Source organism: Chanodichthys erythropterus, chromosome 1 (assembly GCF_024489055.1).
Source record: "Chanodichthys erythropterus isolate Z2021 chromosome 1, ASM2448905v1, whole genome shotgun sequence".
NCBI classification, from domain to species: Eukaryota; Metazoa; Chordata; class Actinopteri; order Cypriniformes; family Xenocyprididae; genus Chanodichthys; species Chanodichthys erythropterus.
In genome coordinates this window covers 20,656,787-20,672,187 of record NC_090221.1, presented here as the reverse complement: position 1 = coordinate 20,672,187, position 15,401 = coordinate 20,656,787, and positions in this window count along the sequence as shown.

The window sequence follows — 15,401 nt, the reverse complement described above, 5'->3', positions numbered from 1 at the left end:
ACGTTTTGATTTAATATCTCGATTTTATATCTCTCAATTTGCCCTTTATATCTCGCAGTTTGCCTTTATAGCTCATAATATGCCTTTATATCTCACAATATGATTTCATATCTCACGTTTTGATTTAATATCTCGCAATTTTCCTTTATATCTCATAATTTTCCTTAATATCTCATAATTTGCCTTAATATCTCACAGTATAACTTACTATCCTGCAATTTGTCTTTATATCTCACAATGTGACTTCATATCTCATGTTTTGAATTAATATCTCGCAATTTGACTTCATATCTCAAAGTTCAAATTTGTTTCACTTTTTGACTTAATATCCTGCTATTTGACTTTATATCTCACAATTTGCCTTTATATCTCACATTGTGACTTCATATCTCTCAATTTGCCTTTATATCTCGCAATTTGCCCTTTATATCTTGCAATTTGCCTTTATATCTCACAATGTGACTTCATATCTCACATTTTGACTTAATATCTCTCAATTTGCCTTTATATATCACAATTTGCCTTTATATCTCGCAATTTGCCCTTTATATCTTGCAATTTGCCTTTATATCTCACAATGTGACTTCATATCTCACATTTTGACTTAATATCTCTCAATTTGCCTTTATATCTCACAATTTGCCTTTATATCTCACAATTTGCCTTTATATCTCGCAATTTGCCTTTATATCTCTCAATTTGCCCTTTATATATCGGAATTTGCCTTTATATCTCGCAATTTGCCTTTATATCTCATAATTTGCCTTTATATCTCACATTTTGACTTAATATCCTGCAATTTGACTTTATATTTCACAATGTTACTTCATATCTCACATTTTGACTTCATATGTTTAGTATGTTTTGAGGCCTTATTTCAGTGACTTTTTGTTTTTCAAAAACCATACATATACATAATTCTTTCAAAAATACATTCTCTCAATGTACATACTTGTTGCTCACATATCAACAATGTTACTTAATATCTTACATTTTGACTTAATATCTCGCAATTTGACCTAATATCCTACAATTTGACTTAAATTCTCACAGTGTAACTTCCTATCTCACGTTTTCACTTAAAGGTGACCTATTATGCCCCTTTTTTAAGAGATGTAAAATAAGTCTCTGATGTCCACAGAGTGTGTATGTGAAGTTTTAGCTCAAAATACCCCACAGAGAATTTTTTTATAACATGTTAAACTTGCCAATTTTGGGGGTTGAGCAAAAATGTGCCCTTTTAGTGTGGGTCCCTTTAAATGCAGATGAACTGCTGCTCATGGTCTAAGAGGGCAGAACTTCAAGAGCTGATGCTCCAAGCTCCGGTGACAGAATAATCTCACGCACTTATAATGTCAGAAACTCTCTGTAGCTGTTTAGTTCGAATCGTGGTCTGAAAATGATGCCTACAAAGCCAGAGAATATATGCTGCATGGAGACAGAACAGGTATAGTTTAGTTAAAGTGCATTTATATTTAATCCTAGAAATTGTGTACAGCCAGCAAATCAGATTAGAGCTTGAGAAAATGGTATAATGAATATTATGAGATATTGTTAATGTTTGTCATCTGAAGACTGTTAGCAGTTTAAACGGTGTCTCTGGGCTGTTCACACCATGCTATGACAGATGAGTCCACAGTAGAAATAGGACATTGTCCTCCAGTGTCATTTATTAGTGAGGTTCTACAGGCCATGACCGAGGGATACAGGCTGACTCAGATGCTGTAGATCAGTCACACGGGGCAGTCACAGTCATTCAGCCTGACCAACGCTGCTCCTGGACACAAGATCTTATCTATCTGGAAAGAGACTTAGATATATCAAGTGCTTTCTAACACACCATATGATTCCCTATAGCCTTGGATATAAATGCTAGGTTAGTGGAGCACTGTAGTGAAAAAACATTGCAATATTTAATGTTTTAGAATAAACAAACAGATGAAGAAAATACGCTTTTTAGGATCAGTTCGCCACAATGGGTTTCTTTGTTACATATAAAGCCTGTCACAGGATCAAGGAAATGCATCCTCTCTTTGTTGAAGGGTTTAGAGTTCAAGCGAATGCGCTGCGGGCTGCTCCACAATGCATGAATGATTTGAATTCAGCTTATCTACCCGTATCTGTCCCAACTGTCTGATTGAGTGAAATAGGGTGAATCATTCTGTCACCTACAAGGGGATTGTGCTAATGCATCCACCTGTCCATCTTGTTATGTCAACATGTTGCTAGTGGGATTGTTTGTTTGAGTGTGTGTGAATGCAATTCAATTCCACTGGCAGAGTTCAGTTTTAGGTCATTCACAAAATTTGGAAGCAAACATGTCCCTTGACAGAAACCCCATATATAAAACGTTCTAAATTATATGAAATTGTGGGCTATATTATACAGTACTGTGCAAAATACTTAGGCATGTTAGTAACAACAACAACAACAAAAGATTTTAAGCCAGTTATTTATATCTTTTGCTGTAGTGTGTCAGTAGCAAATATCAGTTTACATTTCGAAAACATTCCTTTTGCCTTTAATTGTAATAATACAGGTAGATTTTTGTATGAACAAGGAGTCTGGCAACAGCCGGTATGCTCCACACAGAGATCTGATATCACCGTCATCGAGTCCATCTGGGATTCCATGAAGAAACAAAAAAACTGAGAATAGAATAATTCCAGAAGAACTGCGGAAATGTCTCCAAGATACTTGAAGAAACCTACCTGCAAAGCTACCTGAAAAACTGGGCAAGTGTACCTAAGACAAAAGCTATTTTAAACGCAAAGGGTGGTCACACCATATATTGATTTGATTCAGTTAATAGAAGTTAATTGATAAAATCTATTTATATGACATTATTTTTGAAAGCATCCTCACTTGCGCATTTTTGCAAACTTAAATAATAATAATAAAAAAATAATAATAATCACCTAACATTTACTATTGAAACTGTCCTCTTCTCCAGCATGTAGAAAGGTTATAGGTCATCCCAAATTGGTAACATGAGGTAACAAATTTGTCTCCCAGTTCCCAGCATGTGAAGTCAGCATAATGCTTCTCCTGAAATAACAGCTCAGTCTGGATGTGTTCATAAGAAAAAGCTCTTTTCCAGGGCTTTTTTTTTTTTTTTTTTTTTTTGCGTGTTCAGACTTCATGGCTTCTGGAAAAGATCTTAATATTTTATTAGTCTGCATCTTTAATGTACAAATCTAGAAATCCGAGCATTTCTGCCTGTAAAACAATAAGGCATGAATTTGTGATTACATAGACCCAAAACCCAACACAGCAGAAACTTTCCTTAAAGCATTACATAACAAAAAAATGCCCTACTCGCTCAAATTGACCATTTATTTTATTACATTAAACTGATTAGTGGTTAGATGTTTGATAGACTAAAAACAATGTTTTTAATACCCAAAACCCCATATACTGATTGGCTTTATCACTCTGTCTCCTCTCCACCAATAAGCTGGTGTGTAGTGGGTGTTCTGGCACAATATGGCTGCCGTTGCATCATCCAGGTGGATGCTGCACATTGGTGGTTGTTGAGGAGATTCCCCCTTCCATATGTAAAGCGCTTTGAGTACCCAGAAAAGCGCTATATAAATGTAAGGAATTATTATTATTATTACTAAATGATTTATTCATTTTCGATTATATTTCCTGTTTGCTAAGTCCATTCAAATTATGGAATTCACTTGGGATTTTTAAAGTCTTTCTCTATTCAGTTATATATAACTCCACAACCCTGTTGTTGAGATATAATTTAGCCACTTCTTTCAACTGTATGAATTGTTCATTAATGTTCCTGGCGTATCTATCATAGTTACTCTTCTCTGCTCTGTCATCTGTCTCTGCCTGTTTTGCATGAGAGCAGTTGTTCTTGTCTCATTGGCATGCATCTATTTACCTCCAGGGTGTTGTTTATTTTAATACAACAATAGTACAGTAAGCACTTTGGAGAGAAGCAACTGTGTCACCAACAGCCACTGATGGAAAGCCACAATGACAGAAATTTATCAGCGTAGCGAAATATATGGGGTGCCAAGTGCTACACTCGACAAAAACAATCCTGACAACGCCCGACACATCACCTGTGCTGTGCCAAAAAAAGAAGTGTACACCCCCCTCCTCCTCCCAAACACATGCACACTTTTGCACAAACCTTTACAGAACTTAACCTATTGGGAAAACATACTGCAAGGAAAGAGAGAAGGATAAAGTTTATGTTTACACTGTTTATATATTAGAGGATAACTGTGTGGTGTTTTTTTTTTTTTTTGTCAATTCAAGCTTGTAGAACTTGAATACAACATTCGAAACCCATTGTTTGTTTGTTTTTCTAAGAATTCAATTGCCCAGAGTCAATTATTCCACTTCTACTATGGTTATCACACCTCAAGACTGTTCAGATGTTGTATATCAAGGCATTTGTCAGGTTTTTCTCTTTAAAAGTGCCCTCGAATGAAAGGCATACCCTGTGTTCCATTCGGAATGGCTCATCCCTATGCCCTAATCCCTTCAAAGGGCTTACCCTCCGGAGTGAGAGCTTCGAAGGGATGAAGGGTGTAGGGGTAAAAAAAAACTCTTCTTTTGGAACGCACTTCTGCGTCATCTTAACGAGACAATCAAAGAGGAGTAAATTGTGCAAGCTGCGCCCTTTGTTTAGCGTTAGTTTATTTATTTATTTATTTTAGGTTTATCGCATGCAGGCTATATTGTGTCTATGTATTTTAAACATTTGAATGGACTGATAAAGGGAGCTGTAAAGTATTTTTGTTGAAGTACAATGTCGTTTTTACCATAATAATGTACCAAATCTAATTCTACAGTAGTGTAGAAAAATACTAAACATAAATTTATAGGTAAAATCGAACTCCTATAACCTCCATACCAATTCTGTGACGTCAAAGAACTTCCCGGTGCAAAGGATCATAGGAGCCCGAAGTGTCCATCAGTTGTACCCTTCGAAATCCTTCATTCCGAAGGGCCCTTTGAAGTGGCCAGTTTTGAGCACTTCGGTTTGGAACGACCCTTCAACATGGCGGCCATGATTATTTTCACTCCGTAGTGCCCTTCGGAGGGCGATATATCCCGTTTGGAACGCACCGAATGTCAAATAACAAGAGTTCAGTACATGGAAATGACATACAGTGAGTCTCAAACTCCATTGTTTCCTCCTTATATAAATCTCATTTGTTTAAAAGACCTCCGAAGAACAGGCGAATCTCAACATAACACCGACTGTTACGTAACAGTCAGCGTGTACGCCCCCAATATTTGCATATGCCAGCCCATGTTCCCAACATTATGAAAAGCATTAGACAAGGGCAGAATGTCTGGATGTGCACAGGTGAATCATCAGACTAGGTAAGCAAGCAAGAACAATAGCGAAAAATGGCAGATGGAGCGATAATAACTGACATGATCCATGACATCATGATATTGTTAGTGATATTTGTAAATTGTCTTTCTAAATGTTTCATTAGCATGTTGCTAATGTACTGTTAAATGTGGTTAAAGTTACCATCGTTTCTTACTGTATTCACGGAGACAAGAGCCGTCGCTATTTTCATTTTTTAAACACTTGCAGTCTGTATAATTCATAAACACAACTTCATTCTTTATAAATCTCTCCAACAGTGTAGCATTAGCTGTTAGCCACGAGCACAGCCTCAAATTCATTCAGAATCAAATGTAAACAATATAACAGTGTACAATACTCACATAATCCGACGCATGCATGCCGCATGCATGACAAACACTTCAAAAGATCCATTTGAGGGTTCTAATTAGCTGTGTAAACTTTGTTTAGGCACTGTTTAAGGCAAGCGCGAGCTCCGTGGGCGGAGAGCATGAGATTTAAAGGGGCCGCATAGCATTAATCGGCTCATATTTAATGATGCCCCAAAATAGGCAGTTAAAAAAAATAATAAAAAAAAAATTTATGGGGTATTTTGAGCGGAAACTTCACAGACACATTTAGGGGACACCTTAGACTTATATTACATCTTGTAAAAAAACGTTCGATGACACCGTTAAAACACTCTTGTGTGTGGGACTATTTTCTTAAGCATCTCATCCCAACCCTACGTTGCTAATTGCAAAATGTCATTTCAGAGCTAGTAACGGAGGCTTGAGCCATTGATAGCAGACTAATACAGTTATCAACGAAGTTATAAGAGAGAGAGAGAGAGAGAGAGAGAATAAGAATATGCCAATTAGCCTACCTGAGTCTCTGCATCTCTCAACAGTGTGTCTCTTCTAATAGCGAAAGTCTAAGTTTATCTCTAAGTTTACCTCAAGAACCGCACCATTATTACCTTGTTGGTGAGCAAGCCATGTAGCTTTTAAGCTGATCAACTATTTTACTGATTAATTTATCAGAGCAGCGCTGACAACACGTTTCTGTACGAGTGTGTGTCCATACTGAATGCGTGTGTGTTTGAGTGAGAGAGAGAGAGAGAGAGAAAGAGAGTATTTGCTTTAAGGTATTTTGTGGCAAAAACCCTGACAATAATTTGTAGTTTTTATCTTATTGTTTACTATATTTATTTGCTTGGTCAGATATGTAATGCGGTCAAGACCTGCCTGAAACTACTTTAGCCGTCCATTTCCCTGAATATAATTGCACACCTTAGAACGTTCCTCAACCAGTCAGATTGGAACATTCAACAAAACCGTATTATAATCAGAATTAATGAATGTTTAGCTCTATATAGTGTTTTGATTGTTTTATTATAAAAGTTATGTTTCAAGTCACCATTAGAGTGATTCATGTCATCTTCTGTAAAGGTTTTTTTCATTTCAATGGGTATACAACTTGTTTTGGCATATAGAAGTATATAACCTTTTCAATTTGCTAAACAAAGTGAACGCTCCGGTTACTAACATAACCTCGGTTCCATGAGATAATGAGAATGAGCATCAGTTTTCTGATGCTTATGGGGGAAACTCAGTTGTTTTTTCTCCGAATAACCTGATTTCACAGACAAATGGCTTTTCAGCCCGCCAAAACGGGAGAGGGCAACTGTCTATTTAAATCATGCTAAAAAACATTTTCATCAGAGTGTCACCTCACATGAAGGCGCAGTAGCATGGCAAGCTATACAATGCTTGTTCCCATTATTTCATGGAACTGAGGTTACCTTTGCAACCGGAGCTTTCCCTTTCTATCAATTCACTTGTATTACGTCAGTTTTCTGATGCTTATGGGGAATGCAATCGAATGACACCATGTTACTGGAAAAGCTACTGCTAATGGAAAGCCGTCCTGCGAGCATGTAGCCCAGGGGCGCTTGATGACAATGACCCCATAGCAGGCTACTAGAGAGATAGGGACTTGAAATATTTCTGATGAGATGGGCTCGGGTCTGGAACCATAGCCACCATCACGAAAGATCAAAGAGGATAGGGATCTAAGCAGGCAATATCCATGCCTGAAGAACAGAGGCGTCTAGGCTGCAGAACCTGGAAAAGGTGGATGGCGAGGACCAACCGCTGCTGCACAGATGTTGGCAATGGACACCCTGCTAGTCTAAGCACAGGTAGAGTGGGCCCTCACTCCAATAAAGCACCTGTAAGCTAGTGCTGTTGCATTCACTATCCAATGAGTTTCTGCTTCGTAATTGGCAGCCCCTTTGAGCGGCCTCCAAAGCACACAAATAGCTGCTCTAACTGACTGAACTGGCTTGAGCACTCAATGTACACCCTAATGGCATCCAGTGGGTCTGGGTCTGCTCATCTTCAGAGGAGGGAGAGCAGAGAGCTTTATGACTTGTGCTGTAAAGGGCGTAGAAAGCACCTTGGGCATAGCCTCGTTTTGGTTTAAGGACAACCTTACTGTCATTAGGCTCAAACTCAAGGCATGAAGTGTCTACTGAAAGAACCTGCAGATCACCAACTCACTTGACCGATGCCAGTTCCAGCAGAAGTGTGAACAGCTCAAACGGGGCCATGAAGTGCCCTCAGGACAATGGACAGGTCCCAGGATGGGACCGTGTTGGGGCAAGGTGGGTTCAGCCTCCTGGCCCCTCTGAGAATACTTGACTACCAAGTTGTGTCTTCCAACTGACTGGCCAGCTATAGGAGCGTGGTATGCTGCAATAAAGTGTCAGCAGAGACCGTGTCAACTAGACAATCCTCTCTGGCCTCATCGACACTACAGCAGTCGCCAGCTTATTTAGTAAAATGATTTTTTAAGTAAATGATCCCCTTGTAGTGTTGTCAAAAGTACCGACTTCGGTACCTAGTCGGTACTGAAATTTTAAAAAAGTGACGCTTTGAGCGCTGTTGAGTGGATTCGTAAACATCTCTGATTGGCCATTGTTTTCGCGGCTCATCGGATATTTCTGTGATTGGCTTCAATGATCAACGCTGTAAAAACGTTGTAAATAGTCATCAATGAATCTCTTCACTAAGCGCTTACACAGATACACACGGGAGCGTTTGAAAGCAGGCGTTTATCGCGGACCGATCCACTGTTAGACGCCTGCTTTCAAACGCTCACACTCCCACTTTCAAAACGCTTTCAAATTCAAACACTTCTGTGTGTTGATCATTGAAGCCAATCACAGACATATTCCATGAGCGCGTCAACACAATGGCCAATCAGAAGTGTTTACGAATCCGCTCAACGCGTCACATTTTTTAAATTTCAGTACCGATAGGTACCAAAGTTGGTACTTTTGACAACACTATTCCCTTGTCTGTAACATAAATAATAATGTAATTACGTTGAATTATCTTCTTTTAGGGAGTTTTATCGGCAGATGTTAATATTTGTGATTTGATTAATCAGGAATTATAATTACATTTTTTCATTAATAGACAGCTCTAATTTTGCATGAGAGCACATTAAACACACTGGGATTGCATATTCAGAAGACTTTAACATATAGTCTTTGTTTCTTCTATTATTTTAGCCTCTCTTAGCTCCTCTTTTGCAAAATGCACAGTGGCTAATGAATTCCTCTGAGAAAGTCCTTGTTAGTTTTAAATTGTTAATGACGACAGTAATCTCTGAAATTGTGAATACCCAAGTAGAATATAAAGTCTAAATGGCAAAATTAATATGTGGCTGCCTGAAGTTCTGGTTTTGTTCTAAGGATTATAAAAGTGAGAAATGGGCCCCTGGAAGCTGGATCGCTGTCTTAAAGTTTGGAGCTGGATGTGGAGGATAACTATTATTAATAGCTTCACGTCCTTATGCAGAATTGTGTCAATATATTTATTTAACAAAAAATGAAGCTCTCATGAGCCTCATCTCTGCCAAGCATAAAGAGGGAAATTAATGTTGAATCACTTGTGTGAATAATTTCACACACCATGTCAGAATGAGCCTCAGTTTCCTACTCTGAATGTTTTCTGGATAAAATTTTCTCCCATTTAGACGAGAACAGGGGGTGTTATAGTCTCCACCAGTCCACATCAAGGAGATGTAGAACACTTGAAGAAAGCTAGTATCTGTTAGCATTCCCATTCATTAAAATGGAGGTTGCAGGACACTTCAAGGGATAGTTCACCCAAAAATAAAAATTATCCCATGATTTACTCATTCAAGGCATATATGACTATCTTCTTTCAGACAAACACAATCAGAGATATATTTAAAAATATCCTTAGTCCTCCAAGGTTTATAATGGTTGTTGAATAGGGGGAAATATGGTTGTTGAAGAAATTTATTATATTTCTTCAACAAGAAATATAATATAAAATAAGTGACCAGTAGGTTGTTTTCATGATTTTCACATTGAGGGCAATGCAGTGATAGTGACAAGTAAAATTTGTGTAATCTCTCAATCCACATTTAGTTCCAGCAGATAAACTACTGTAACTAATTTCCTTGGACCCTAAGCAGCTTGATGTATTCACTCCACAGGTCCAATATCTGTCATGTGACAGTGGAAGATTCATTAGAAGATTGGTAACGTGTCTTTGAATATCTCTCACACAGGATATTGGTGATTAGCTTTGTTGATTAAAAACATAATTTAAAGCTTTCATTTAATATCTTCAAATGTGATACCAATATTTTAATATCTCCATTGAATGATAACCTCTCAACTGCATATGGAAATCTAAGTAGTCATTCATCACAAGTAAATCTAATGAGACCGTAAGGAGCCTCATGCTCAGAAATTATTTTCTTCGTTCTCGATAAATTGACGACATAATGTCTTCAGTGTGGCTTCCTTGATTTTCTCATTAGTCAGACGGAAACCTGCTGACTAATATAGGGGACCAGTTATGAGTTCCATGTATTGTTAATGGGGAAGGAAAACATTGAAGCCCGCCTAAGGCTTTCTGGGAGATCTTATGGTTGCTTTCGTATGCCAACAAGCTGTCTGTAAACATAATGACAGGGGGACAGATTTAATGCTTTGAGAAATGCAAGATATTCATAGGCGTCCTCAGGAGTAAAGGCTGTAAAAGAGAGGAGAAGCTTTGAAATCCGAATCTGAAGACAGCTAAACATCAGTCAAGAGCCATAAGAACCACCCCGCAGGATTTCCACATGCCTGATATCTGAAATGCTCCTAGTCTGGCATTCTGTTGTATTTCTGAGTCTCCTTTGGTTAGGGAAATGACCCATCTGCAAATTCTGAAATCACTTTACATTAACTGATCTTGAATTACCAGGCTTATGTTAAAAGGAAAACTCTGAAAAATGTAATATATGGCCAAAAATGTGCATGCTGAACATTTCATTTCAAAGTCATTCGCATTTAATGGGAGTTGATCCTTCCTAACAGCTTCCATGCTTCTGGGAACGCTTTTCACTACATGTTGAACAATAGGGCTTGACTTGCTGTTGCCATTCAAATTCATCCCAAAGGTGTGCAGGTCAGTCAAGTTCTTCCACATCAGAGTCAGTAAACCATTTAGTTATGGTCTTTCTGGATGAACTTGTGAACAGGAGCATTGCCATCTGAAAAAAGATCCCTTCATTTCCACAAATCTCTAAGCACACTATTCTCTGAAACAGGGATATGGAACGTCATTCCTGGAGAGCCACTGTCCTGCAGAGTTTAGCTCCGACCCTGAAAAAAACTCATCTGCCTGTAGCCCAAAGTATATGGAGTCAAATTAATGCCTTAAAGTTTTGCACAAAAATAAAGTTTTGCAAAACACAAAAAAGAATTGAGCTATAAAAAATGTTTTGCAAACAAAAATAAAGAATTGCAAAGGAAAATAAAATATTGAGCGGAAAAAAAATAAGTTTTGCAAACAAAAATAATAAATTGCAAAATAAAATAAAGTAGTGCAAAAATAAAAATATAATCAATTACAAAAATCAATGACAGCTGTAATCCTATTTTATCTTTGCCACATATTTTTCATGCTCAAACCTACAAAAATTTGTAACGCTCATTTTATTCTGCGTTTCAGTCAAGTGTGTGCTCACGATGCCGGTTTTCTTTTGCGCTGCACTTTTCTGTGCGGATCTCTTTATGGCACTGGTTTGACGTGGGGGTGGAGTCAAGAAACGGGGGCACGCCCCCGCGAAATACATTGGAAGAGAACGTAATCGGCGAGAGGTGAAATCATTCTTTGACATGGTGAAAAATAATGCATGGTTTGTTTTTGTTGGTTTGTTTAGCATATGTTGTCACCGATTACGACCCCCTCCAATGAATTTCTTATAGTAATATGACCCGTTGCGCTCTGTCTCACTGCCTGTATCCACTTTTGTGTCCTTAAACATTCGTTTTTTGGGGTCGACTGCTTATAAAAACGTATTTCTGTTTTTTTTTTAGCTTGTTAGCTGTACACCTTGTCACACAGCAGCTTTTAGGCATTGTTCTGTTTATTGTAATGAGTCAGAAAAGACAAGAAGGCAGCCTCACGCAATACAAAGTCAATGGAGACGGTTGGATTGTTGGTCCCCCGGGCGTGGTTTTCAGATTATAATAAATGCGCTCTGTCTCTAAGCTTGATCTGATCTGGGTAGCGTTTCCCAAAAGCATCGTAAGCCTAAGTTGATCGTAGCTCCATTGGTTTCCAAAAGCTTATGATGCTTTTGGGAAACGCTGCCCTGTTCTGTTGCGATCTGCGTCTCCTGCCGATGACGTGTTTCGCGGGGGCGTGCCCCCGTTTCTTGACTCCACCCCCACGTCAAACCAGTGCCATAAAGAGATCCGCACAGAACAGTGCAGCGCAAAAGAAAATCGGCATCTTGAGCGCACACTTGACTGAAACGCAGAATAAAATGAGCGTTGCAAATGATTTAGTAGGTTTGAGCATGAAAAATATGTGGCAAAGATAAAATAGGATTACAGCTGTCATTGATTTTTGCACTACTTTATTTTATTTTGCAATTTATTATTTTTGTTTGCAAAACTTATTTTTTTTCCGCTCAATATTTTATTTTCCTTTGCAATTCTTTATTTTTGTTTGCAAAACATTTTTTTATAGCTCAATTCTTTTTTGTGTTTTACAAAACTTTATTTTTGTGCAAAACTTTAAGGCATTAATTTGACTCCATAAAAGTATAGTTAATTTTTTACATGTACACGAGGGTCAGCGTACCGCCGGATTTGTGTCGAACTTGCACATTTCATTTTTATTTTGCAGTAATTAGTTTATCCACAAGGTGGCAATCGTGCCCTGGGGGCGTCGATTCACAGGGTAGTCAAAGAAATACTGCATAAACAGAATACACCGGAACGCACATAAGCTACAGAAACAATGGAGGCCTACAGATGAGAGATTGTGCAAAGAGGTTAGAAAGTACGCTTATTTGCACAACTCTAGCATTAAAGAATACAAAGATGTTTGCATGGGTTCATGGCGAGAGATTGCAACTGCACATGCGTCGAACGCTTTGTATGAGTCAAATGAAGTATACCTTCCAAGGCTGTGCGTTCGACTGTGCATATACACTAGCGTACGCATAAAAAAAGTATACCCAGGACATAAGTAATCCTGAAGACCTTGATTAGCTGGTTCAAATGTGTTTGATTAGGGTTGGTAACTCTGTAAACTCTGCAGGACAGTGGCTCTCCAGGACCGACATTTCCTACCCCTGCTCTAGAATGTTTGTATGGTATAGCATTAAGATTTGTCTTTACTTAGATCATAAGTACACCCTCTCTGAACAAATACAAAAGATGTATTTTCTTTATGATCACTAATACAGTTCATAGAAAGATGGCAAAACTAAAATGTTTTAAACATATACATAATAAAAACTGAGAAATATATGTCATTAATAGCCGTAAAATAAGTAAATTTGCCTCTTTTTTTAAATTAAGGGATTGCAGAAATGTACACCCTAGATTTAATTCAACAAATGTATAATATTCTAGTACTTAGTATGCCCTCCATAAGTTTGAATATACTGCTCTGACCCTTCTTGGCACGGAGTGTACAAGTTCATGACAAATTGTCACATCTGTCCTGTTTAACTCCTGGATGATGAGCTCCTTAAATGCCCTGATCTTTAATGGGGAATGTTGCTCAACTTGTCTCTACAGAATCCCCCAAAGGTGCTCAAGGGTGTTAAGATTGAGTCCACAGATGGTTTTTCACCTTGGGAGAATGCAGATCCTCATTGTCATGTTGAAAAAAATGTCCAACAATGCAGTGAATGAGGAGAGAGTAGCATCATCTTCTGTTTCAAGTTTGTGTATTAAATTACACAGTGGTGTGGGAATTCATGACAGCATTGATAAAGCACAACTCCCTAACACCTTCAGCACTTATACATCCCTATATACGAGCTTTACTACCACTTAACTTTACTGTGGGAACCAGGCACTTCTCACTGTACTCCTCCTCTAGCAACACCATAATATTTTGGATGCTGTTAGATCCAAAATGATTGATTTGGTCTCACGAGACCAGAGTATTTATTTTCCCAGAATCTAAATTTTGTAAATATGGGCTTTGGAAATGGCTTACTGACTTTATTGTGCTTTGGCTACAGTAGGAAGTTCCAGTGAGAGCAACAACCATGCATGTCATTTCTGCAGGCTGCATCTTACTCTGTGAGATAAACAGTCAATCTTTTCATAGATTTTGCTGGCTCTGAGACACTTGCTTGGTATTTCTCCTGCTCTTTGGCTAGCAAAAACTCCCTCATCACTAGATGAAAGCTTAAAATGAAGGCCTGATTATTTCAGGGGCCTTGTCACAAGTCCATTGTTTTTGAATTTCTGTGTTAATTTTTGATATATTTTCGCACTTAAAATAATGATTCGGTAATCCTCTTGTACCACTGTCCTCTTTTGTGCTAAGAAATAAGTCTCCTAACAGTTCTTTCCCAAGTGGTTCCATTGTTGTCAGCATTAAGACTGAGAATTATTCAGTGGTCTATATAACACTTTTAATTGTCAAGAAATTCTCTTTAAATGTTTTGGTTCAGCATACTTACCTTTTGATCAGACATTGCCTTAAACTTACACCAGAACATTTTTATTTTGTATTATTTAGTAACTTTTAGGAGGGTGTACTCATTTTTGCTACACAACATTTTATCACCTTGATAAGACAATCTTATTTTCCTGAATAATTTTGACATGCTTCTTTGGTAATTGATTAAGCAGACTTGCTGGAACATTAAATCTCTAAAGAACCCTAACATGTCTTTTAAGTAATTGAGTAATTGCTGACTTTCAGAAGTTTCAGAGGTGGTGTACTCATTTATGTTGTGCACTGTATAATGCATTATAAATTTATTCATAATGTACTTTATAATGCATTATATTTTTTCATAAATAATTCCAACCTAAGTTAAAATGCATTATAATATTTGCAGATTCCTTGTTACATCTGAAATTGGTTGTCATGTGTTTTAATGCATTATACTATACATAAAAGTGTTCAAATAATAGATAAGTATTACAATTTATTGTAGATGTGGTTACATGCTATACAATGCATTATGAAGTGCATTAAAATGAATAAATTATGCATTAAAAATACTTTTATATTGCATTATATATAAAGGCTAGCCAAAACTTTTAATTTGAAGAGGGTGTTCTCATGCTTTTAGCTATAAAGTATATATTTAAGAGTGTTGACATTCTCAAGTGCAGATTTCTTAACAATTAAAGCTGAATTCTATAAAAATATAGCGTCTCGTATACCCGAATTAGTCATAAGCTGCTTTTTCACTGCCAGTGAATTTATCACTATGTGTCACCAGTGGCTGGCAGTGAGGTCGCTAGTGGGTGTTCCCACTACTGGTTGCCTAGTAACGCTCACAATTGAAATAAATGGAATCATTTCATTGGTGGTGTGAACGCAGCTTGACACGTCTACACCAGACCCGAACAGTGTGACGCAAACAGATAGAACCCATTATAATCAGTGATGCTGTCTACACTGGATGTGGTGTGACGTAACATGACAGATTCCCAACAGTAAACAGATGCCTTGTTCTATTTCTGATGTACTTCAAGTGCTCG